General features: G+C 45.6%; 1 protein-coding gene across 1 annotated transcript in view; it reads right to left on the reverse strand.

Annotated features, from left to right (window-relative positions):
* The window catches only part of ADD2 (adducin 2), a 60,452-nt gene extending 37,855 nt beyond the window's left edge, over window positions 1-22,597 (reverse strand). Inside the window, exon 1 of the mRNA XM_088151972.1 lies at window positions 22,457-22,597. The gene's annotated coding sequence lies outside the window, so the exon portion shown is untranslated. The remainder of the gene's footprint in view (window positions 1-22,456) is intronic.

Here is a 22,597-nt window from a genome sequence, read left to right on the forward strand (position 1 = left end):
AGAAATACTTTAAAAAATGAAGTTTAACAGTGACTTTGGGGCCTTACTCTAAAAGAGCGTTTTTCAAACTTGGCAATTTTAAGATGTGTGGACTTCAACTCCCAGAAGTCCACACAACTTAAAATTACCAAGTTTGAAAAACACCATTCTAAAAGGCCATATGTGTCTTAACTTTATAAACAGCTAAGAAAATATTGAAAAACTGTCATTTGCATGACACATGTTTGATCCCATGCTTATGTACTTTTATTCTACTCTGGTGTCTTATTCTTTTTATATGTCTTTCGTTTTTCAGGGTTTATCTCCTTCTCTGAAATGCTTAATAAACAAAACTTTTTAAAAAATCAATCAGTGGTGTAGAAAAGAAGAGGGCCCTTGACTCTCCTACAATACCAAAGCCCCATGGCAGTGACTGGCATTAGAGTTTGGGATGGAAAAGTTTACTCATGTATTCATCAACGATATCATTCATTCATTCATTCATTCATTCATTCATTCATTCATTCATTCATTCATTCATTCTCCACAGCAGGAGATCAGCAACCAGCTGAATGACTTTAAAAGGAGACCAAAGGCATTTGTGGAAGAAAAGGGAAGGAAAGGAAAATGGCCAGTTAAATAATTTTCACTGGATTGCAGTTTGTAGTGTATACGAAAAGCAAGCAATCTGATTATACAGCAAGGAGATGAAAGGGTGGAGCAGGTGTTCAAACTTGCTGGGGAAGGAGATGCAACTGGAGGCCCAGAGCTCGTTAATGCTCAGATTGGGTCCAGCGGGGCAGACACTTGGCGGAAAGGAGAAACAGTACCCAACAACCATCAGACCTAGACCAATAGAAGATGCACAAAACACTGCTGCTTATTATGGGATGACAAGGGCCCAGGGGGGCGGTATTCTTAACCTACAAGCCCCCTCCCCAATATCTGGAGCTCTGTGTTCCATTGGAGCTACATACATCGCAACGCCACCTGTGCAAATTGGGCACTATGGTCATTATTCCTGCAATTCCTCTAGTGGCATTAATTCTATAGCCATGGTAAATATAAAGACTGTATGCAGTATGTAAATGCTATGAGGAATCCCTTGCTAAATCCAATATTTTACATTTTATTATTATCCAACTTGACTCTTTAATGTGACATTGAAAAAGCAGAAAAGACTCAACTGAAGATAATTTCAACTAATCCAAAACTACACTAGTGCTGCACTTTCTTTAATAAAGAAAACAGGCGATCTAGGATAGAAGACACTCCCTCCTTCACGAAGCCCCTGAAAAGGAGGTAACTTTAATAGGAGTACTCAACGCCCACTCATGCATGCTCGTCCCACATCTCTATTTCACCACAAAAAGCAACTTAACTGAATTATTACCTTCCGATTCAGAGTTCCATTAAGCGTAACTCAATAAAACAAGCGTCTCCTCAGGATTCAACATTGCTGAGCACTCGGTTTACTGAAATGCCCACTTCCACAATGGACAAGGTCTAAGCATGTCCACAGCTCCCATCCCCAGGACTGTCCATAAATCCAACCCATAATGCCCCAGAGACAGCCATTGTTTCATTACACAAAATTGAATTCAGAGGAGGTTAAAAGCTTTCTGAAAGCAAAGCACATATACATACATGCCTATCACAATTTCCTTTCTGGATAAGCAGAGTTACACCAAATGCAAAGGAGGAAGACATCATGAGCTAATGAATTAAAAACACGCAATAAGGAAATGTAGCTAAAACTACATGACACAACTCAATCTATCTCTACACACCTTTCTGTTCCTGGAAACCGTCCTTATTTCCAACCATGCCCATACCCTGTTTCACACACTGCCATTGTTTTTTAAACTTTTCATCGTTCTATTTTTGAGGATTTCATCTATTCCACCCAACAGTGATTTTCTTGGTCTTTCTCTTCCTCTCGATCCCTTTGCTCTTCTTTCAAACATTACTTTTGCACTTCTATCCTCATTCATTCTGTGGAGTCCTTGAGGTTCTCTGAGCTTGGTTGTTTTCTTGCAGACGTTTCATTATCCAGCTAGGTACTGTAACATCTTCGGTGCTAGAACAGAGTGGGGTTTGCTCTCTCTTTATCTACAGTGGCTTGCCCTGCCACTGTTGGTGGGGGTGGGGTTTCTTGGTAGTTCCTTGATTAGGATATTGTTTACTGCTTGATTATCTGGTGTTAATCTCTGCTTATCTGGGTGATGACTGCTGGTGAGGAGATGTTCTGGTCTTTTTGTTTCCTTTTTACTCTTTTGAATAGTGTGTAGATGTTGTTTTCCTCTATGTGCCTGTTGATGGCTGACTTGTCTGAATACCAAGCTTCCAGGAATTCCCTCACATTTTTGGATTTAGCTTGGTCTAAGATGCTGACAGTTTCCCAGTTGAAACTATGCTTAAGTCTGTCCATGTGTTGTGAGATTAAGGAGTTTTTGTGTCTTCTGACTGCTAGTTGGCATTCATGGATGCGCTCTGCTAGCCTTCTGCCTGTGGCTGTTACAGTCCTTACATTGTATGTTGTAGATGACTCCTGTTTTTTGACTCCTGTTTTTTCTTCTTGGGCTACTGGGTCTTTTCGTTTACTTAAGATGTTTTGGAGGGCTTTAGTTGGTTGTGGGCTACGGAGATGTCATGTGGTTGTAATAGTCTGTTGGTTGTGTCTGAGACATTTCTGATGTATGACAGTGTGATCCTTTTCATAGTTTGTGTTGATTGTATTGTAGTAGGTTGAGTGGTCAGGCCCTTTTTGATAAAGTTGTTGTTGTTTAAAATAAAAAAGTTTCAAAGAGATGAAGATGAAATCATGGTCTCATCTGTTGCCACAGCACTCTTTACATCCATAAACCCAGAAGTAGCAAAAGAATCCATGTCAGCAGGACTACACTACATACCTGACCTAACCAAATACACCAAGATCGAGATACCCAGAATCATGGACCTCATCAACCTCTGCCTCACTACCTATTGTCAGTTTGTCTATAAGACAAATAAACCAACAAAACAGAGGCACACCCATGGGATCACCACTCTCAGGACTCATAGCAAAGACTGTAATGCAATGCCTAGAAACGATAGCACTTCCACACATACAACCCAAAGTATGGATCCGGTATGTAGATGACACCTTTATTTTAATAAAAAGGAACAACTAGAGAAGACACATGAAACCATCAACAACATCTTCAAAGGAATAAAATTCTCCAGAGAGGAAGAAAACGACAACACGCTACCCTTCCTGGATATCCTCGTCAGCAGAGGAAACAACAGCAAATTAGAAACCCAAGTCTATCGGAAGACAACCCACGTCAACCAAGGACTCCATTACCAAAGCAACAACCCAGCCTCCCACAAGAGGAGCTGCATAAGAACATTACTCAAATGAGCGCAAAAGCACTGCAGCAACCCAGAACAGCAGAAAAAGGAAACAGACCACCTATACATCATCTTCCGACAAAATGGATATCCACGCAACTTTATCAAAAAGTGCCTGGCCACTCAACCTACTACAACACAACCAACACAAGCTATGAGAAGGATCGCACTGCCATACATCAGAAAGAAACTACCAACAGACTATTACAACCACATGGCATCTCCGTAGCCCACAAACCAACTAAAGCCCTCCAAACATCTTAAGCAAACCAAAAGACCCAGTAGCCCAAGAAGAAAAAGCAGGAGTCATCTACAACAGACAGTGTAAGGACTGTAACAGCCACTATGTAGGACAGAAGGGTAGCAGAGCGCATCCATGAACACCAACTAGCAGTCAGGCAGCCATCAACCGGCACATAAACAACATCTACACACTATTCAAAAATGACAATAAAAAGGAAACAAAAAGACAGAACACCTCCTCACCAGCAATCAACACCCAGATACAGTGGGGCAAAAAAGTATTTAGTCAGCCACCAATTGTGCAAGTTCTCCCACTTAAAAAGATGAGAGAGGCCTGTAATTTTCATCATAGGTATACCTCAACTATGAGATACAAAATGAGAAAAAAAATCCAGAAAATCACATTGTCTGATTTTTAAAAATTCTTTTGCTTTTTTCCCCCACTGTAGTGACCAAAGGAGGAAAAGCAGCAGAAAGAACTGTGGGATATAGAACAGCAAATAAAAAAGCACAGGAATAGAACAGTAGCAGCAGAAACAGCAAAAACAAACAAATAAATAAAACACTTTTGTGGCATTTTCAAGACAAGACCATTTATTACTGCAGAAGCTTTCATGGGAATTCATCCCACCTTTTGCAGCCCCTCAATGCTAAGTTCTCCTATTACTTGCACAACAGTATTTAGTTTCAACCTCTCCTAGGAGGGTTACATAACCTATTCTCCCCTACCCATAAAGCCATGGAGGTACTCACCCAGGGCCCATCATTTTAAATAAACTCCAATTTCCCATGCAACAGGAAGGAGAAAATGGTGAATATATGGGAAGCAACCACATGCATTCAATAATTTAAATTCAAGTTTTGCCGTAGCCCCAACCACTTCTTAGTCTAAGCCTGGTCACTGGTTTGAGTTGAGCCCAGAGCTTGTGCTCTGAAAGGGAGATGTGCTGGTCCTCTAATCTCTACCATTTGCTCTTCCAAAGAACTGAGACAGAGATCTATGCAGTCCTTGGGGCTCTCTGAGCCTGGTGGTTTGCTTGCAGACGTTTCATGACCCAACTAGGTAACGTCATCAGTGCAAGGGAGGGTGGGGTCAGCTGCCTGTTGATATACGCACTGGAGTGCAGTAACAGGAGATCTGCTCGAGGTAAGCCTTATTCAGAAAGAGCGAATTGGAGCCCCAAAGCCCATCACCTCCTTTCAGTTGTTTAACTCAGCCTTCTGGAAATCTGACTCTCGCCTCCTAACACCAACCTCTCAGTCGCCTTTAATTATATGGCATCTGTTGAAAACAAAACCCTCCATTTTTAATTGGCCTCAGAGGGAAATTGAGCTGAACAGCTGATGGTAAATTAAAACATGTATACGTGTGTGTGATTCAACAGTTCACAACGCTAGCAACGAAAACTAGATTATATTTAATTCACAACAAGGATTATGTTGGCAGTAACATCACTTCCTCTGCAATCCAACATAATACGTATTTTGGATGCTTTTAAATTTTTCCTCTTTCACATTTTTTCCAGAGATGTAAGTCATGTGTTTATTTTATTTCTATATTACCCTTCATACAAGAAGATGAAATGGTCCCCAATAAAAATATAACTGGATTCATGTCATTAAAATACTACAAAGAATAATTAGAGCAAAAGCACTTTTAACTGCAGATTCAGTTCAGTATATTTACCCTCCCATAATTACAAGACAGAATAGATTTGCTTTCTAGCTTTCTTTCTGGTTGGATTTCTGAGTTTGGATTGCCAGTTTGCAAAAACTGCTTTACGTGCTTGGTGTAAAGGACAATAACAAAATACTTAAATGGAACATTAAGGTGATTATACACACAATTCCACCCACCCCAAATCTGCAAAGTTTCAGTTCATATACAACGACAGCTGGAAAAAAACAACAGATGCAATAAAATGTTGTTCAAAGAATATTGCAGATGCACTATCACCAAATTTAGAGAAATTCTCTGAGGAAATACTGAAAAACAAAACCGGGTGAAAATAACGGATGTCTTTACAAACAGAGGAGTTCTCTCTATTCTTATTTTTTGGTTTCTGGGACTGATGCTGCTCAGGGAACATCTCCTATGCAACCTCCTCTCTGGAAGGCTATGCAGGATCAGGTCCACGTTCTTGCATAGTTCCCAATTTTTTCAGCAAAGCTACAGAGAAGGACAGGACATATTGTGTCTTTCGTCTACGGTAACTGCAGACTAAAATAACATTATCTTCTGAAAAATATTGGGTTGGGTCCAGGCATAATCATACTCAGAATTCAGAACTCAGAATTCAGACAGGGGCTTCAACTGCATTAAGCGCAACTAATTTCAACAGGTATGCACCAAGCACGGCTATATCTATCTACACTATGTTTACTATCAACTACTCATTGTTGCAAAAAATATTTGTATTTTGCCGAAGCAGAAAACCTGGAAGAGCATCCATTGGGGACCCAAAATTGTAAGAGTAAGTTTACAGAGGAACTTGCTCTCCAGCAGGGTTGGGCAATTTCCAATGGTGGGGGAATCACAGCTTGTTCCCCTAACCAGCTGGAAGGCCACACGTGATGTCACGGAAGAGTGATGACATCACAGCCGTTCTTTTAAAGCAGCTCAGAAGTCCACGTCTTGCAGAGGAGGAGGGGGTGGTCAGAACGTCAAGGCTGGTCGCTGCCGTGGGGAAAGGGACGGCGTCTGCAGCGATGCTTCTTGGGCGACCTCTTCCCCTCTCCCCTTCTCTGCAATACCACAGCCAACCACTGATCTGGAAAGAGCCTGCAAACACTTGTTAAGAACAGGCAGGAAAGCTTAAAACCCTCAACCTGACAAAAGAGCGGGCCTTGACCCCGCCGAGCACAAATAATTGATAGCTTTTTTGTTGGCTGCAGCCAGACAGGTAGTAGCGAGTTCTTGAAAAACAGGAAAGGATTTGAATATTTCCATATGGTGGAAAATATGTGGGAAAACCACTTTCATGGAAAAGCTGACCAAAAAGAGACATCAAAGGTGCAGAAGATGATTTCTATCCACCTGGTTTAAAATGATTAATTATGCACCACAAAGGCATAACGAATGTCTATCAGGCACTTCAAGCTTCCTCGATAATTTAGCTAAGGAAGGCTATGTGTATTTTGCTTTTATACTGTCTTCACTGTACTGTACATAAAATTAAACAACTTAGACTAAAAAGAAATAGAAAAAGAGCGTGCCTGAATGCTAAAGCTGCCCAACTAATCAAATATCTTCTTGCCCTCCATGGCAGCCACATCTCTTCACCCAGCAAGGTGCCGAGGAGGATGGTGATGAGCCCTCTTCATGCGCTCAGGATCCACAGCTCTTCTTTTCGCTAAAACTGCTGAGGACGAAGCCAGAGCTGTTTTCATCTGACTGTATCTTTATTTCTCTTTGGCGGCTTCTGTCGGCTGATGATTTTTTTAATGTGCGAAGGCTGAGGTGCACTTGCAATTTTTAAAGAGATACCATTTTCACAATATTTGTTGCAATGTGCCCAGGGTTCTGAACTAGGCAGGACGAATGGGTCCAACATGGTTTTGTGTGCATCCGTCAGTGCCGCAGGAGCTGACCAGGAGGACAGCAGTGGTTCCTGGAGGCGCGATTAACTGCAATGGAGGTCTTCCCAATGAAACAGGTTGCCTTTTATTTCTCTCCCCTTCCCTTCCGGTTCAGTGGAACGGCCTCACCCTGTTTCTGGGGATTTCTCACATCCAAATTTAGCTCCTTCTCTCCCTGGATAGAGAACTCCCTGAAAGAAGGCAGTCCAAGCTGCAATGATTAGCCAGCCCCAGAAAACCTTAATTTGTCGGCGAGGGCTAACCGTGTCAGAAGGGTGCTGAAACAGTAGAAAAATGCCGAGCCTGGCTTGGCCAAGCCAAGGAAGCAACAGAATAATTACATCTCCAGCAGTTTGGGGTTGGGCTCCCTCCCAAAATGCCAGCAAGGAAGCTGCGGACCAGAGACGAAGCCCTGGGCTGCGAAGCAGGTGAGAAGGCAGGTCTCCGAGGGAGTCGGGCTGCAGGCCGGGAAGGCCAGCAGAGCTAAAAGGGCGGCATGCTGGGGTGGCGGGGAACGTGCCAGACCACAACTGGGGGGACCCGATTCCAGTCCTCCCTCAACCGTGGAAACACCCTTGAGTGGCTTTGGGCCAGTTCTTCCCTCTCAGCCTGGTCCACCTCACAGGGAGGGAGGAAGTGGAGGAGAGAACATTTAGGTCTATCACCTTGAACTCCTGGAAGGAAGGCATGGAATTAATAAGTAAATAGCAAGCATAAGGAACGGGGATACTTAACAGAACTCCAATTTCATTTCTGAACCTTTTCATTCTCTTGCTCTACACTTTTGGTGGAAAGACTCTGTAAGTATTCTTGGTTGCTGCGCACAGAGAACTTCATTTCTCACGGGCCAAGGCCAAGAACTGCGCCCCTGGAAAGGTCCTGCTGGGAAGGCAACTGAAGGGGTGTCTCAGGTGGCCAATTTCAAGCACAGGAATTGCGTGTGTGTCAACCTTCTGGAAGACTGATGCACCGGGTGCTAAGAAAGAGAAGGTGCTCTGTCTGGGGGGTTCACAAGTGGCCCAAACAGAAGGAGCCCAGAAAACTGTAGTCCCAGCTGCCATGTCCAACCCCAGGCCACCAATGGACTTTAGGCCCAAAGGCTGGCCAATCTTAGAAGTCCTGCTGGCTGACTGCTTTATTACCACAAGCGCTTTTAAGTCTGTCCTGTTTTTACCTAGTCCTGTTCCAAGTGCAGCATCACCATTTCAAGCAAAGGGCATTTCATTATCTTGGCTTGCCCACGAAGCTGCACTTGTTATCTCAGCTGTGGCTACAGGGAAACGTTTCACTTTCAATCTGCAGTAATGAAAAGGTCTGCTCCTGGCGCACTTTCCAGAGACGCAAGCGACAGAGGAACCTCTCAGCTGGGTCCTTCTATCTACAGATGGAAAATAGAGTCTTGGCCAAGGTTAAAGTCAGAGGACTGGTTTATGTGGGTGTTCATCACTCTGCAAGGCTAGGAGATGACTCAGGTGAGGAGAAAGACCCAGGGCAAAGGCGAGCAAGGTTCTCGAGGAGATTCTTCCTGCTTGCAGGGAAGATGGCATCAGGAGAGGCAGCTTTGCTTATCCCTGAAGGGAAGCTGAACCAGATAGAAATCCCAGCTCTGAACTAGCTATGAAATGGACAGGAACCCTGCCGAAATCTGTTTATAGTTTTCCACAGGGCCCGCTCATAATGATTTTATTTATTGAGTTTAGAGGGCACCTGACTCCAACTGACTCTAGGTGGTTTGCACTTTATAAAAGTAGAGAAGATTGAAATAAAAAGAAAAAACCATCCACATCTGGAGAAAACAAACCCCAAACACCAAAGAAAACTGACAGGGCTCAACAACCACCCTATCCCAAAGCCTGGGAGAACAGCCAGTGTGATGGAATGTATCTATGAGGAGGAGAGTGATGTGGGAGATCAAGGCTATCCGGAAGGAGGGGGCGCATTCCAGCAGGCGAAAGGAGACAAGAGACAATACAGTCCGCAGGGGGAGTGTGGGAAGAGTAAGAGGTTCAGGGTTGCCACTCCCTAGAATCTCCCAGCGTAGATCCACTAGTTGCTGTAGTATAGATTTAGTTTGGCAAGATTCTGTCTATAAGGTGTAAGCAAATAAAGGAACTGAACTCAACTGGACAGTTTCACCATTGTTCTTGGGCTGGGTCTGACAGCCAGGTTTTCAAGGATTTTTGGAATAACATTGGGGTGGGAGCCAAATGGATCTCTAATCCCCTAAAGAGACACCCAGAGGTGCTACGTCTGAGCCCCTGAGCACTCCAAAGTTCCTTTTGGAATCAGATCCAAAACTGCATAGACCTGTTCTAGAATAGCTGGAATTTGTGCAGAGTTTAAACATCTAAATATGCATATTACATTTTCCTACCAGGGAACCAGTCTTCTTTTGCAGTAGACAGAGAGATTTCAAAAGTCACTCTCAAACTGAGCTCAGCTCTTGGCCATACCTGGGTGACTCCACAGCATGACTATAGTTTTCCTGCAACCATCTGGAAATGGGATGCCACTGCCTTCTTCTAGATTTTTGTTTACTTCTCAGTCTGAAATTTCCCAGTGGTGTCCCATCCAAGTACCAGTAAGTTCTGCTCCCTTGGCATTTCATCCAGATCAGCCAAGGTTGGTTAGGTGCTACCACCTAGGTGCTACATAGAGAAAATGTACTTCGAAGTGTATCTCCACAGGGCAATTCTAAATCATACTTAGAATGTACAAAAATATACATCCCCTTAAATCCAGAGAGACTTACTTCTGAGTTGATGAACAGGACTGGAAATCAAGCAATCTTGTTGCTTTAGCCTAAAAATGTTGTACCCCACTCAAGGAGCCAAACTGGGGAGACTTGAAGATGTTCTTCACAAACCCAGTTAAGTGAGGAGTTGTGCAATCGCATTTCCTAATGATTTCTGCCTTTTTCCTGGGATGCAGCAACTCCTCTTTTAATGCCAGCTGCATGAAAGGCGGGAGGGCACTTTAGATTATGACCTAATCAAAACAGATTAACAGGGATTGAAAGACTGAGCACAAAGGGGAGGAAAAGATCAATATGGGGACAAAAGAGGAGAAATGGAAGGGGTGGAGCAATCATATAAAAATTCAAGCTGTTCATTTTTCACATGAAAATACTGTACCGTCTGCCAAGAAATTACATTTCATCAACACCATCTTTGTTTCTGGTTCTAATGCTGCATAAAACAGATACAAGGCTGGCATTTGCAAAAAACACATTTGATGAGAAAAAGGAAGCAAAGAAAGTCATCCCTCTGCAGGACTGGATTTACCACTTAAAGAGCAAGGGCAAACGCAACTTTTTAAGGGAGGCAGGTGGCTCAGAAGGAAATAAAATTGGTTTGATACTTGACTCCAGGTGGAACTGTCGCTGAGATTTCTGACTCGTTCACTAGGCACGTTACATAGTCCAACACGTGATTCTGAAACTTTTTCCCAAATGTCACGCAGGGCCAAGTCAACTGTGCTTTAATTCTGTTCAGACTGATGGGTCAGGTTCCAAACCTGGCTTTAGAGACAGATGAAGGGGCAGAAATGGCCTTCCTGGGGGTGGGAACTGGGCAAGCATCTCCTCTGAGGGCCAGAGCAGAGGTGCCTCTGCTGAAGGGGAACAAGTGAGAAATCTCCCCATTCAAGAGGAGACAGCCCAGCAGGCTTCTTACAAAGTCAGGTATGTTATACATTATTTGGCATTATTCAACAAATGTATTAACAACTTGAATTACAGGATTCATGGGCTGCGTATCATATTTGCAGGTGACGCAAAATCGGGAGGTCTGGCTAAAATGACAGAATGAGATTGCATTTTAATCTAGCAGGTTAGAAGCCTGGGTTGAGAGGAACAAGGTGTCCTTCAAAAGGGAGAAATGTAAGGAATTACATTTAGGGAGAAAAATGTAGGACACATATACAATATGGGAGATTCATGGCTTGGAAGCACAACAGCAGAGAAGACTTGGGTGTGGACCCTGACAACAAGCTGAACGTGACTCAGCAGCGTGAGACAGCTCTAGAAGGACTGATGCAGTTCTAGAAGAATCACTCTACCAAAAATGCAAAAAGTCCTTATTCCTTCTACTCTGCACTGGGGAGCCCACACCTGGAGTACTCTGCATGATTCTGGGTAGCACATTTCCAGAAGGATTATGGCAGGTTTGAACAGGTTCAGAAAAGGTGAGGAAGATAAAACAGGGACTTGGGGACACGTTCAGTCTAGAGAAAAGAAGATGGAGGGGAGACACGATACCAGGGTTTAAGTACATACAAGCATGCCCTAGAGAAGATGCTCGGGGACTTTTTCCCATTGCTACTGAAACTAGGATAAGAAATAAGAGGTAAAAGTTGCAGCTATCTATATTTCATTTCAATATAAGGAAAAACCTGGATAATATCTGTACAACAGTGGAAGAATTTACCTACAGAGGTTGTAAATTTCCACTTCTGGACATTTTTATAAAGAGGCTAAACAGAGATCTACTGAGGATGCCTTGACTGATTTTTCTGCACATTGCAAAGGGTTGGACCAGATGATGCCTGTGATCCCCTCTAACTCCATAATGTTATGATTCTATGAAACACATCCCTCCAAAACTGTGGAGCCATGAAAATCCTCAAAGTTCATTTTTATTAAACTTTATACTATTATATTGTACAAAACTATTATTCTGTACAGATCTGTACATCTACACACACACACACAGCAGCAACTGGAGCCCATAACTGCAGTAATAAAGGCTGTCAAACATGCCCCAGAGAACCAGGGAATCCACTGTCTTCCTAAGAGAACCCATTCTACCCATCTGATAACCGCCTATTAAGGCTTCAATACCAGTGTTTTGAAAAAATTACAGGCACCTTAATTTTGCATGAGACGAAAGATGCTTCAGCCCAACCTGACCAATCATGACCTCACCTGGATATTATTCCATGTACATTTGCACTGCTAGCACTTTAGTCAATGGCATTTTGTTTCTGCAACACTACTGCCCTAAGAACACGGGTGAACCTCCAGCAGGCAATATGCTTGGGCTGTCAAAGGTAATACCCATCTTTTAGCTTCTCAAAAATGTTCTGCTAGTTGTGACCTGGCAGAAAGTGAGTTTGTTGTATTGAGTTCTGCTAGATCACACACTCTCCAGCCTCCCTGTCTTTCCTTGTTGCCTGTTCTAAAAAAAAAAAATTGGAAGAAAACTTCCTTCAGATTTCATAGAGGTCTGGCAAACTAGCAGAGGCTGCAGGCCATTAGAGAGAGGCCTGGGCAGAGATAGACAGGCCATCCACACCCATCCCTTGGCGTCTTAGCATTAAGTGCTATGACATCCCACCTATGAGAATTTCATCAACATTTTCTTCTCCTCTGAAAACTTTTCCCTTCATCAAACTGAAATTGAAAAAATGCAGAGTGAACGTTTGGCGCAAGAACTCAGCAACTACATCCAGAGTCAATCACTGGTCAGCAGACAAGGACCAGACCTGCCCTCTTAACAGGAATTCCTTCCATATGCATTGAGTAAATTCACCATAGGTCACATTTTAAGAGCTCCATTATCTGGTCCTCAATCTATAAGCACTAAGACAGGATCCACACATCATGCTAAGTCATGATGTGAGACATGGGGAGGCTGGGAATGGAAGGCAAAGCAGACCTAAACAATCAAGAGGTGGGGGTGGTGTGTATATGTCTCTTGGCAGGTGATCTCATACACGGCAACTCAGCCCAGGTGCATTTCAAAGCATTCAAAGAGACTCTGACTTACTGAACTCATGAATTTTCTCTTGCAACTTCTAAGACTTCGTACAGGTAGTCCTTGCTTAGTGACCACAAGGGGGACCAACATGGTCACTAAGTGAAACATGACTGCGATGGGCCTACACCACTTCCCACTGTGGTTGTTAAACGAGACATCATATACCATGTCTTGCAATATTACTGCTGGCTTCTCCATCGATTCTGATTGTTGGAAGCCTGGCTGTAAGGCATGTGAATGGCGATCACATGACTGTGGGATGTTGTGACCATCTTAAACATGCACTGGTTGCAAAGTGCCTGAATCTTGATCACATGACCACAGGGATGCTGCGATGGTTGTAAGTGCAAGGACTGGTCATAAAGTTACTTTTTCAGCACCGTCATAACTTTGAACGATTGCTAAACAGAGCAATCATTAAGTGAGGACTACCTGTATTTACCGCGGACTAGCACTGAAGACATATTACTTAAGACTGTGTAGCTTTTGACTCCTTGGTCTTGCCCAGGAGCACAGGATTGGACACATGGTTTGCTTAAACATGGTTTGTCAAATAAACAATACATGGCTAGGTTCACACATCATGCTAAGCATAAACCATAATTTATAGCTAGCAGGAACTGGGTTCATAAAACAAGCTCAACCAAGACCAAATTAACTACATTATGACCTTGCACAATGGATGAACCCAACCTAGGAATCTTCTTTTCTTCACTGGTCAGCAGCCAAAAGGACTTTAAAAGCTGCCCACCATGGTTCTCATTCCAGTTATGGTATCAGGTGATGAGTCTTAGTCTAATAACTTATCTAAAGCTTTAGGACTGATTCAGTAAATAGCTACCCACAGATTAAAATTCTAATTTGTCTAGTCTAGTCTAGTCTAGTCTAGTCTAGTCTAGTCTAGTCTAGTCTAGTCTAGTCTAGAAGAAAGATAGAAAGACAAAAACCCCCTCAAGTTCACCTTGACTCCAGAGTTGCACATCCATGTTGTTTTCTTGGCAGTATTATGGCAGTGGTGAGCCACCGCTTTCTTCTGGGACATTTTTCTCAACTTTCTAGCCTACAGCTCTGGATTTCCCATCCAAGCACTAAACACAGCCAACCTTCCTGAGATTCCAAGATCAGATTTATTCTCCACCATATTTACGGAAATTTTAAAAGCTCTAGATAGGTGGCATCCTGCAAGTTCAAATGCAATCCTACCTGCCTGTATGCTCAAGGAATAAGTAGGAAGCAGAGTAGATTGAGGGGACGCGGTGGCGCAGCGGCTTAATGACGCTGAAAGTTGCCAGCCAGAAATGGCTGACGCTTTGGCGGTTCGAGTCCAGCCTTCGCGCTAAACAGGGTGAGCTCCTGTTTCCTCCCCAGCTCCTGTCAACCCAACAGGTCGAAAACTCACGTGAATAGATAAATGGGTACTCTCACTCCAGTGGGAGGAAAAATGCTGGCGGCGCCTTGCACGGGAGTCGGGAGCAGTTGCCGGTAAACGTGAAACCGCGCTCGCCCGAAAAAAAAGGGCGCGAAGCAACGGAAACCCCGCCTCCCGCGCTCGCCAGCTGGGCTCTGCTCTAGGAAGGAGGCTCTGGCAAACCACTTCCGAAACACTTGCCTTGAAAACTGCAAGGACTCGTCCAAGCAGTCACTGCAGGGTCAGCAATGACTGAGCACAGACCAAGAAAAAAAAAGAGTAGATTGAAAAGGTCACAGAGCTAGAACAGCTAATATTATATAGAATACACCTATCATTTTCACAGCTGTACAAAAAGATTAAACATGAGGCTCAGTAAACAAGCTTACAACAAAATACATGGGACTTAAGAGCAGAGACGATTCCACATGTAAGCACGAGGTAATAGCTTCTCCTCACAAATATTTCCTGCTGTACCATCCTGATCAGAAGCTCGCAGCAATGTTTCTGACAAGTGGTCAATACTACCATCATGTACAAATGACCAGTTTGAGGACTGGGCCATCAGTATTGAGGAAAAAAGGTTTCAGTTTGAAGAATGTACAGCAATTTGCTTCTTAACACAACATATTAATGTGTCCCACTTAATTAAGTAAAATAATTAAAACTAAATAAAATTGTAAGCATTTAAGACCAACACAACATAACTTTGGGTGTGGCTCCACATACCTCCAGAAGTTAATTTTAAATTTTCAAGTGACAAAAAGGGAAGTCGTTTATTATTTAATTATATTTAATTACACATTACATCTAAAAATAATTATACATTTCATTGACTGAGTCATCTTTGTCCCGGACCTGCCTATTTTTGGAATTCCGGTCCCTAACATGCCAATAGATAGGGCTGGCCCTCATTTCTTCCCCAGCAATTATGCACCCCAGATTTAATACCTAGCAAATCCTCATTCTCCACATAATGGTCTTTGCTTTCTAATCCAGTTATTCTAGAACTGTGACTACCTTAAAGAGAGAATAACAGTAAGTTCTCAGCATTACAAGACTGTTCTTATGTTGACCATTCAAGGAAAAGAAGAGACAAAGAGAAGGCAAAAAAAAAGTATCAAACAGAAATGTTCAAATGGACAGTTTTGTCAAAGCATTTCCATGGCTCTATAAAAGATGTGAATTGTCTACTTTTGGGGCCATGCCCAAAGAGCTCCAAGACAGGATTTTCAGAGTTGAAAGTCAACTTATTGACTAGCATCAACATGTAATTTCCTTTTTCCACATAACTTTTCCAATGCCTTCAATCTACACTCAAAATGAAAACTAAAATGCAAAAAAAACTGAGTAAAGAACAGCAGAACCAACAAAAGACTGAACTTCTAAAGAGTCAAAATTCCCTTTCTCCAACTGAGAGACGGATGCAACTCCAGGCATTAGGATAAGCAATCAATAAGCTTCGATTACAGGGAATGGGTTGATGGGCGTTTCAGCCCGAACTGAACCTCCCATGCTGGGGAAGGCTGGTGTGAAAGATCGTGGGGCTTTCCTGGTTCCAGCACAGCTCAATTCTTCTCCTTGCGGAATCACAAGTGGTTCCAAAGTCTGACCCAGAGAACTTCCCACCTATTTCCAACCATGATGCTGCTGTTCTAATGGCCCCCAGGAAGCTGAACTTTGGGGCAGTGCGGCTGAATCCAGAGATGCCAGAAGCCAGCTGCCCTTCGGCTTTTCTTCCTGACCAGAGCAGATGGAGGGATGAGTGGCTGGTTTTATAGTTCTCTTGCTCTCATTTCCTGAGCACTTGCAGGGAGCCATGGAAATGACCCTAGAGAAGGTATCCAGAAGTTGTCAGGACAGCAACAGGGGCAGAAGAAGCATGCGTTAAGCCCAGGGGGGCAGGGAAGTATTAGAAAGAGACTCAGATTGGCTCCCCGCAACTCCCTGGGGTATAAGAGGGAGGGAAGGGCAAATCCAGGCGGATTTCCTTTAGCCTATCTCAATAAAGTAGAATTCTAGTCCAACTGCACTGACAACACTGCAGTGGCAATGGTGACACGTTCAACTCACGTTCGCTGACTAAAACAGGCCGGACACAACCCGTGTGCACCAAACTCCTGTGTACTTACTTTTAAATGTTTTTCTTAGAATAGATCTGGCCTTTCCTCCAGAAGCTCAAGATGGAGCCCACTGGAGTGGATGGCTACACTAAAACTAATGAATAATAATATAATAATAAGGTGGCACAAACAGCACTCCCTCATCCCACTTTTCCTCACAACCACAGCCCTGCCAGGTGGGTTGGGCTGAGAGACAGCACGACCCAAAGGCCCCCAGAAGCATCCTTGGCTAAGGGTGGATTTGAACCTGGGTCTCTCCACAGCCTGTTCTCTCCTGTATCTCGGCTGGTGGTTTTGCGAAGTGGAAAACCAGGCGAGAGGAACGAGGGACATTTCTGCCTGGAGCTAAGAGGCAGCCAGGGGAAGGATGACAGACCTCCTCTCACGAAGCAGAGGACGAGATGCATCTCCTGTCTTGTTGGTGACTTGGAGCCCGTTCCTCCACAGAATTTATCCTTTGTGGTAGGTACCAGGGTCCCTGAAGTGAAGGGCAGTGCTCTCCCTTGCAGAAAGATGTGCTGTGCTGCTCTCACGCCATGAGATTCTGGATCGTGGTTTCCCAAAATGCCAGGTGCATCTCCCTTGGGAGGCGCAGACAGAGTCCAGGGGAGGTGTGAAGAACCTTTCAGTTAATAAATTCACCTTTCCCAAAGTGTCATTGTTCATTTGTATTCATTGTGGTGTTTGGATTTTTAGGGGAGGTGCATACATTAAGATTACAGTAAAGGCAAAAGTGATGGCAAAAGGTTTAGGAACCCCCATTCCAGATATGGACTTTGGACAAGGGCAACCAAGACCCACAGATCTCACTGTCTGCGACTGCCCGTGATCATCCTCTCAAAGAAAGCCAGCCTCATAGTCAACGTTGCTATCAACTTTTATTTTCCTTATCTTTTAAGGCTGCAAGTTATCCAAATTGCTATAGTGTTAACAGTCTCAAGTTTAAATTCCATAAATACTCCTGTACTAAGCTAACATCTGTATTCTATAGCATTCCTTGCTGGCTGGGGAATTCTGGAAGTTGAAGTCCACCCGTCTTAAAGTTGCCAAGGTTGAGGAACCCTGTTCTATAATCTATTATTTGCATCTTACGATACAATAACTAACTAACTTGGGGAGGAAAAAAGATGAATGCAACTTCCACCCACTCTTACCAACTCTAACAGACCACAACTCTTCCATGCTTGGAGCATTTTTCCAAAATCAGAGATTTTTTAATGCAAAAGGTCTCCTTCCACTACTAAAGACAGCTTTTTATTTCTGCCTCTCCCTGGCAGTGCCCATGCACACAGGGATGCCCCCCAGGGAATCGTACCACAGAGCCAGGAAGCCTATGCATCTAGAGAGGTCGACCCCAGAAATGGGGGGCAGAACTCAGCAGCCTTCTCCCTACTGGCCCTTCCCCACTGGCCTGGATCTGTGGTGCCAATATGCCATGACCGCCTCTTTTTCTGCCATGTCCCCAAGACATTGCCTTTGTTTCATCCCCAGTTCACAAGGGAGACAGGCTTCTGTGGTCCTCAACTGTTCCCATGTTAAAGAAGCACCTTCTCCCTCTTTGACACACCCACGGGCAGCTTCACTGTGCAGCAACTCCATTATGCTTTGGAGGGAGTCAGAAAATATATACTGCTGTGGGTAAAAAAATCAAGGAGTCTGGTAGCCCCCAGACTCCCCCTAATCTTTTTGCCACAGTAGACTAACACAGGTCTCCTCCAACAACAATAGGAGAGGATCATGAAGCAGCTGCTCAGGAAAGGCCAATAATATTGGGATTGTTTCAGGGGAGAAAATGGTGTGAGTGGAAAGAAGATCAGAACAGCCATCTTGAACATTCTGGGAAAGGTGTCAGCATTCACGCTATCAGCCCAGCTCCCCCCCAGCTGGCACTCTCCAGATGTGTGTTGAGACTGCAGGTCACAATTTAGGGAGCTCGGATGGTGCAGGAGTGAAGGGGCTGGACTGGCACCAGGGAGATCCAGGTTCCAGTCCATCCTTAGCCATGGAAGCTAACTGCTTTCAGCCCAACTCACCCCACAAGGTTGTTGTTCCGGGGAAAAGTGGGAAGTGCTGTGTCAGTCTCGAGCTACTAAAAACAGAAAGTGGGATGTAAATGTAGCGAAGAAACAGAACAAAGCAAACTGATTTTTTGGTTGGTCCAGTGGTGAAGGTGCAGGATCGGCGGTGGGGACTCCTGGGTTTAGTCTCCCCTCAGCCTCCTGGGAGAATGTGGGTCACTTTTTTCCCCTTCAACCTCACAGGGTTGGTGCTGTGGGGAAAAATAGCTCCTGTACTGCAGTGAGAGATAAAATTCTATAAATACTATAAATCCTGTAATTCCCACCCAATAGGGCCAAGTGCCATGCTGCCTTGGGCATTTTGTTCTTTCAAGTGGCCAAAAACCCACAAGCACATGAATTTAAGCAGAGCTTAAACCTGCCTCCTCCAACAAGTACATTTCAAATTTCCACAACTTGGATGTCTGATTCCACGCCCCTAAGTAGAAGCCTGGTCTTAACTCTGCTGACCACGTGCTCCTGGGCCAGGCTCCAAAGTGAACTTGGAGCTGCGGAAAGGAGCTGAGCTTCCTCTGCTGTGTGAAGCAGAGTCAAAGGGGGAAAGGCCACCCCGCTCTTGCCCCCATCTTCTAGAGCTGTTCTCTCCCCTCCGCATGAAGCTGCCAAAGCTGAAACGTGGGACGGAATGGGGGAGGACCCCCTTTCATGTCCACAGACACAACTTCTGCTGTTGATCCTGCACTGCCAAGTGTTCAGGTTCTCAGAATGACACCCTCCCAGTATTCCCACTGAGTTAAAAATCGGATTTCCTTTTGGAAAAATCCCACTCCAAGGGGGACTCTGCAGGCTCCCCTACTTCTCCGATGGAACGGTCATAATTTTGACTCAACGGAATGAGGGCAACGCAAGGACCACGGGACCACCTCTCTCAGGAAGAGAAACCACGCTTTAAAAGCATCTGCAGGCAGAAACTCCCCACCGCTCTGCATGTGTTTGTTGCATTCTTGCATCAACGAGTATTTAAAGCTGAACATAACCATGGAAACAGAGATGTGGCTTTTTCTAAGACACAGAGAGTGCTGGGAGCTAAAACCTATCATAGCAAGGAAATATTGTGCAATTAGGGAGATTGCACAATATCACTCCTTCATTCAGTGTGATGTGACAAGGAGACAGAGGTGGAAGGACGGAAAGGCCTAAGCAACCGTTTCTGCAGGCAAGACATGAAATGAAACTGTTCAGGCCAAAGAGGGAGGCTGAGAAGACATTCTTGGCTCTTGCCAGGCAGCAAGGGACCAACCAGCGAGAAGAAGGGCCGGACAGCAAGGAGGTGGCAAAGTCAACCACAGCGGTGTTTCATACTCCAACAGTCAAGCTCTAAAGCCAGAGAGAGAGATGAGAAACAGGCCACCTGTATCTTACATCAGGAAGTCTGTCTGCAGGTCCCCTGGCAACCTTTAATTACGGCATGCCTCTGTAGCTCCTCTCATAGAATTGAATTAATGCTTGCATCCAGGTGTGTACATTGAAACAAAATCAGGTGAGCCCTCGCAGCCTTCAGACAAACAGGAGCTATTGCTTTGCCTCTCATGCACTACAGAAAATGGAGGATTGACTTGTATCCAGAAAGCAAAAAGAGGGCATTTCTTTACTAGTGACAGATCAAAAGTCACCTTAATCCCTGCAGATGTTTTCATCTGACCTGCTCAACTGTTCAGCATGATGACAGCAGCAGCTCCTGTATCTTAAAAAGGGCCAAGCTATCTAGAAGCTTTGAGATACCTGGTGTGGAAAAGTCAAGCCCCCATCACCGTCAGTTCCAAGGGAGAAAGGTATTCTTGCTCTCTCTCTGAAGGGAGATGGGCTGAGTTGGTATACGACGTGCTAGCAAAACCGTTGCTATTCGGGAGCTCAGGGTGAACCCAGGCAACATAGTCAGTAGACTATAATTCAGTTAACCCTGGTTTGCATGTTCTGCGAACACAGGTTACATTCCATCCATGTAAGAGAAGTCTGAAACAGGATGTCTAAAGTCAAGCTAATGATGGTCACACTGTGTGATTGAAGCTCTGCTCTTTTTTACATGCATCGCATGCAGGTGGAGTTTCAACTGTAGAAGCACGACTGCCATGTTGACTTTTTTGACACACACCCACATACCAGGAATGTCTATAATCTTAAAAGTAACACAGATACCCTCTGGAAGGCCTTCAAAAACCCCATGGGCTATCTGAATTTTCCATTTCTTTCTCCTTTCTCCACGGATGCATTTTTGCCTCCATTAATTTTTGGGCTCCATCAAGTGAGTGTATGGGGAAGCCCCAGATTCTTTGGGATTATATTTGAAGTTTCACTGCTGGAATGAAGAGTTTTATCCTCTTGTCTAGATGTGAGTCCCCCCTTATTTTTATTCACGCCATGCGTTGTTCCACTGATGGGCGGCTGATCAAGGGCGTAGAAGCACAAGAAAACAGCCAAGAGGACACCACCTCTTCTTGCACGCATCGCAGAGGTCTGACGGCAGGGCTGAGAGTCTGCCTTGAGGAACCCTTTTACACAGCTCTCCTCCTCCCGATGGAATACAAAAAAGCCACCCCCCCAAGGAAAGACTACGTCCCCTCCAGCAGCGTTAACCCTGCAACAAAATAATTGCGCCTTCAGATCTGTCACCTTCCACCATCCAAGAAAGATCTTATCCGCCCCAGCATGTGGCAATTTTTATGAAAGAGAATGGTTGGGGGAAGAATACTTGCACTGTCAAGACCCCCCAAAATATATGCTGCACCATTGCAATCACAGGCGCGTAGCTCTGGTAGCCCATCTCACGAAGCGCACCTTAGAGCTGGAATAGCACAGGGAGACGGGCTACTGAAATACAGTAAGCCGAAGGTGGAAGGGGAGGAAAAGTTACCGTTTTTGAGGGAGAATGTAGTATATAAAATTCTGAACGGTATGGAGAAAGTGGGAGACGATATTTCTCCCTCTCCTTCTATCCATCAGGCTCATATTGGGCTTCATCCAGCAAAACGGGCTGGGAATCCATTCGTCCCTTGCCAGCCTTACTCCGATGGACTCTTTGCCACGGGATGCGGCTGATGGCTTTGCAAGGGAGGCGGGCAGCCTCCTGGTGGGACCGGAGAAGCAGAGCACGAACCGTTCGATAAAGGCCATCAGGGCTTCCACGTTCAGAGTGACAATGCCATCCTGAATGCCGGCGGCGGCGAGCCATCGTGTGGAGTTGCCCTTGGGGATCGCAGCCTGCTAGGCCAAACACTGAGCCACAAAACAAATACTGGAGTGATCCGGGAAGGGGTAGACATTTGGGGGCAAATCCTACCTCCCTGACAAGCCTCTGCCCCAATAACCCAGCACGTCCATCCCGTGCTGACGCTGGCTAACCACAGCAAGAGGGGCCCGCACCCCACCCCACCCCACCCCACCCGGGGACTCGTTTGTTCCGGAGGGAAGCTGCCGAAAGAGAAAACATCTCCACGGAGCATGTCCAGATCTCCCCCCGGGGATGGTGACTCACGCCGCCCGCCAGGAGGGGAGAAGCGGGGCCGGGCGATCTGGGGGGCAGCCCCCTGGGGGGCAGCTCGGGGAGGCGGAAGACAAAAGGAAGAAAGGCTTGAGGGGGCCGAGCGAGGGCGGGGGCCGATGAGCCCTGGGACGGCACCGGTGCCTCGACCGGCCGCTTCCCGGCGCCCAGAAAGGACCCAGCGCGTTGCCGAGCGTTGGGAGCAGGGGCCGGCGCCGCCGATCGCCGAGCCGCCCCGGGCCGCGTGGTCCGCGGCCGGCCAGACCGAGGGCAGGCACGCGCGCCGGCCGCAGCCGCCGCAGGAGGAGCGGCCGGGTCTCCGCCGCGGCTGCGGCTCTGTCGCGGGGCGCGGCGCGGCAGCCCCGGCGGTCGCCTCCCCGCCCTCGCGCCGCCCGCCCGCCCGCCCGCAGACCTACCGCACGCTCGCACGGGCGCCGCTGCAGAACGGACGGCGGCCGGCAGCCGCGGTCACGCGCGCGCGCTCCCTCGCTCGCTCGCTCGCAGGTGCGAGGCGAAGCCGCGGCCGGCTGCGCTGCCCACCGGCGAGCCGGGGCGGG

This window comes from Python bivittatus, unplaced genomic scaffold (assembly GCF_059951505.1).
Source record: "Python bivittatus isolate LINGU-HERP-01145 unplaced genomic scaffold, Pbiv_v1 ctg000680_np1212, whole genome shotgun sequence".
Taxonomy (NCBI): Eukaryota; Metazoa; Chordata; class Lepidosauria; order Squamata; family Pythonidae; genus Python; species Python bivittatus.